This window comes from Loxodonta africana, chromosome 1 (assembly GCF_030014295.1).
Source record: "Loxodonta africana isolate mLoxAfr1 chromosome 1, mLoxAfr1.hap2, whole genome shotgun sequence".
NCBI lineage: Eukaryota > Metazoa > Chordata > Mammalia > Proboscidea > Elephantidae > Loxodonta > Loxodonta africana.
The window spans coordinates 157,525,259-157,529,113 of NC_087342.1; the positions used below are offsets into that span (position 1 = coordinate 157,525,259).

A 3,855-nucleotide genomic window follows, 5' to 3' on the forward strand; every position below is an offset into this window, starting at 1 on the left:
TTTTTTGATTACCTTTTCAATCTCTTCTTTTGTTATAGGTCTATTTAGTTTTTCTACCTCTGTTTGTGATAGTTTAGGTAGGTAGTGTGTTTCTAGGAATTCATCCATTTCTTCTAGGTGTTCAAATTTGTTTGAGTATAGTTTTTCATAGTAAACTGAAATGATTCTTTTAATTTCAGTTGGGTCTGTTGTAATATCGCCCATCTCATTTCTTACTCGGGTTATTTGCTCCCTCTCCTGTTTTTCTTTTGTCAGTTTGGCCAATGGTTTATCAATTTTTTTGAGTTTTTCAAAAAATCAGCTTTTGGTTTTGTTAATTCTTTTAATTGTTTTTCTGTTTTCTATTTCATTTAGTTCAGCTCTAATTTTTATTATTTGTTTTCTCCTTGTGCCTGTGGGTTTCTTTTGTTGCTCTATTTCTATTTATTCAAGTTGCAGGTATAGTTCTTTGATTTTGGCCCTTTCTTCTTTTTGGATGTGTGCATTTATTGGTATAAATTGGCCTCTGAGCACCGCTTTTGCTGTGTCCCAAAGGTCCTGATAGGAAGTGTTTTCGTTCTCATTGAATTCTATGAATTTCTTTATTCCATCCTTAATGTCTTCTATAATCCAGTCTTTTTTGAGCAGGGTATTGTTCAGTGTCCAAGTGTTTGATTTCTTTTCCCTGCTTTTCCTGTTATTGATGTCCACTTTTATGGCCTTATGGTCAGAAAAGATGCTTTGTAATATTTCAATGTTTTGGATTCTGCTAAGGCTTGCTTTATAACCTAATATGTGGTTTACTCTAGAGAATGTTCCATGTGCACTGGAAAAGAAAGTATACTTGGTTGCTGTTGGGTGGAGTGTTCTGTATATGTCTACCAGGTCAAGTGGGTTGATTGTGGCATTTAGATCTTCCATGTCTTTATTGAGCTTCTTTCTGGATGTCCTGTCCTTCCCCGAAAGTGGTGTGTTGAAGTCTCCTACTAGTATTGTGGAGCAGTCTATCTCACTTTTCAATGCTGATAGAGTTTGTTTTATGTAACTTGCAGCCCTGCCGTTGGGTGCATAAATATTTAATATTGTTATATCTTCTTGTTTTATTGTCCCTTTAATCGTTATATAGTGTCCTTCCTTATCCTTTCTGATGTATTTAACTTTAAAATCTATTTTGTCAGAGATGAATATTGCCACTCCTGCTCTTTTTTGATTGTTGTTTGCTTGATATATTTTTTTTCCATCCTTTGAGTTTTAGTTTGTTTGTGTCTCTAAGTCTAAGGTGTGTCTCTTGTAGGCAGCATATAGACAGATATTGTTTTTTAATCCATTCTGCCATTCTTTGCCTCTTTTTTGGTGCATTTAGTCCATTAACATTCAGGGTAATTATGGATAGGTATGAATTTAGTGCTATCATTTTGGTGTCTTTTTTTGTGTGTTGACAGCTTCTTTTTCCCACTTTATTTTATGTGCTGAGTAGATTTTCTTTATATATTGTCCTTTCCTCATATTTGTTGTTGTTGATTTTTTTTCTGCTGAGTCTCTATTTTTCCCTTGTATTTTATTTTGATGAGTAGGATAGTTTGTCTCCTTTGTGGTTACCTTATTATTTACCCCTATTTTTCTAAATTTAAAACTAACTTTTATTTCTTTGTATCGCCATATCTTCCTCTCCATATGGAAGAAAAATATGGAACCCTTCACAAATTTGTGTGTTATTCTTGTGCAGAGGCCATGCTAATCTTCTCTGTATAGTTCCAATTTTAGTATATGTGCTGCCAAAGCGAGCACTTAAGATTCTTTCTTTATCTTTGGTTTTCGGAAGTTTGATTATAATACGTCCTTGTGACTTTCTTTTGGAATATACTTTGTGTGGCGTTCATTGAGCATCTTAGATAGATATTTTCTCATCTTTCATGACATCGAGGAAGTTTTCTATGAACAAATCTTCAACAATTCTCTCTGTATTGTCTGTTATCCCCTCCTGTTCTGGTACTCCAATCACTTGTTGGTTATTCTTTTCTTAGAGTCCCACATAATTCTTAGGGTTTCTTCATTTTTGTAAAATCTATTTTGTCAGAGATGAATATTGCCATCTCTGGCAATATTCATTGCCAATAAATTTAAATTTTTAAATTATTTATCTGGTTTTTCCTCAAATAAATTGGTGTCAAGTACTTTATCTTCAGTCTTACTAATCTTGACTTCCATTGCCTCAATTCTGCTGCTATGACTTTCTATTGAGTTGTCTAATTCTGAAATTTTATTGTTAATCTTCTGGATTTCTGTTTGCTGTCTGTCAATGGATTCTTGTAGCCTATTAAATTTGTCATTATGCTCTTCTCTAGTCTTCTTAAGTACCTCTATTTTTGTGTCTGTGTGCTTCTTGGCTTGTTCTGCTTTTTGCCTTATATCCTCCCTGATCTCTTGAAGAATTCTGTATATTAATCTTTTGTATTCTACGTCTAATAATTCTGGGAAACTCTCTTCATCTAGAAGATTTCTTGATTCTTTGTTTTGGGGGCTTGCTGAAGCCATCATGATCTGCCTCTTTACGTGATTTGATATTGACTGTTGTCTCTGAGCCATCAATAAGTTATTGTATCTATTTATTTTATTTTTGCTTATTGTGACCTAGCTTCTTGTTTTGTTTTGTTTTGATATTCCCAAATAGGCTGTTTGTGTGAGCTAGCTTCATTATTGGAAACTTTAAAGCTCTAACATCCTGTCACTAGGTGGTTAATGCTGTTATTAGGTACTTAAGCCCAGGTGCCCATTTAATTTTCTTGTATGGAGTCAGCTTAGGAGTCCAGGTTGTTGGTCACCAAGTGTGTGGTACAGGTTCTCACTGACAGTCCTAGAAGGGCAGGGGTTATTGTTGTAGGCACAGGCATCTGGCTGCAGTAGGCAGTCACGTGCTGAGCAAGGCAGTGGGCTGACAGCTAGCCCTGAGTGTCTGTGAAGAACTCGTGTCCCTGTTCCCTAGACCTTGTAAATGGGTGGGTTTTGCAGCCAGACTATGGGCACCCATTGCTGTTGGCTGTTAAAACTAGAGGCACCACTTATTCTTGGACCCTGTCTCGGGTGGCTAGGTGGCATGGGTGGGGCCACCAGTCCTCAGCCCCCTGATGTGGGTAGGTGAGGACACTGCTTAATAGGCAGAATTGAGTCAAATGTCACTAGATTGTGTCTTCACCATATAGCTGAAGCACCTGAGATTAGACTTCAAGTATACACCCTGTTGTACTGTGCTAATGAGTCCTACGCTGTTGAAATGGGCTCACAGAAGTCTATGCAAGGGGTGAAAGGCATTCAAAGTCTGTGGGCTCCTTATGCCTGTGCCCAGGCAAAGGAGCTGTTCCTTCCCAGGGTTTCTGGCTTAGGGGAGCAAGCAGATTATTTTTTTCCCTGTTTTTTAAATTGTTCCCTCTCCAAGGCTGGTAGAATGGCTCAGGGTGCATGATGGGTCTTAATTTTGGCCCAGGGGAAGCTGTGCTCTCTGAAGGTGGCTTTGGTCCAGTACAGAGCAGGAAGGGGGCAGGCAATTGGGAGAGAAGTTTTTCATAAAATGGTGTTTTTTGATCTGTGTGGTAAGTTAGATGCGTGTACTTATCTTTTGCAGATTGAGTGACGCTTTTCACTGACTCTGGAGGCATGAGTAGACTCTCCATTACTCATTCTCTTCCTATGCTGAAAATGCATCCCAAACACCACTGCTTGCCTCACCACTGGCATCACCTGATCCTGGCCTGCAGGATGACAATTCCCACCAAGTCAGGTCTAGCAACCCTTTGGTGCTTCTGAACTGTTTCTCCCTTTCCCTGCTGCTCAGCCCAATTCCTCAACTTTGCCTTTGATGTCCAGAGCTCCTAGATTGTT

The 3,855-nt window shown here is 38.3% G+C and overlaps 1 non-coding gene across 1 annotated transcript; it reads right to left on the minus strand.

The window, feature by feature from the left end:
- Positions 1 to 1,660: 1,660 nt before the first annotated feature.
- LOC111750412 (U6 spliceosomal RNA) lies at positions 1,661 to 1,767 on the minus strand. The gene has a single exon (XR_002785546.1). It is a non-coding gene; the product is annotated as a U6 spliceosomal RNA (small nuclear RNA).
- Positions 1,768 to 3,855: the final 2,088 nt, after the last annotated feature.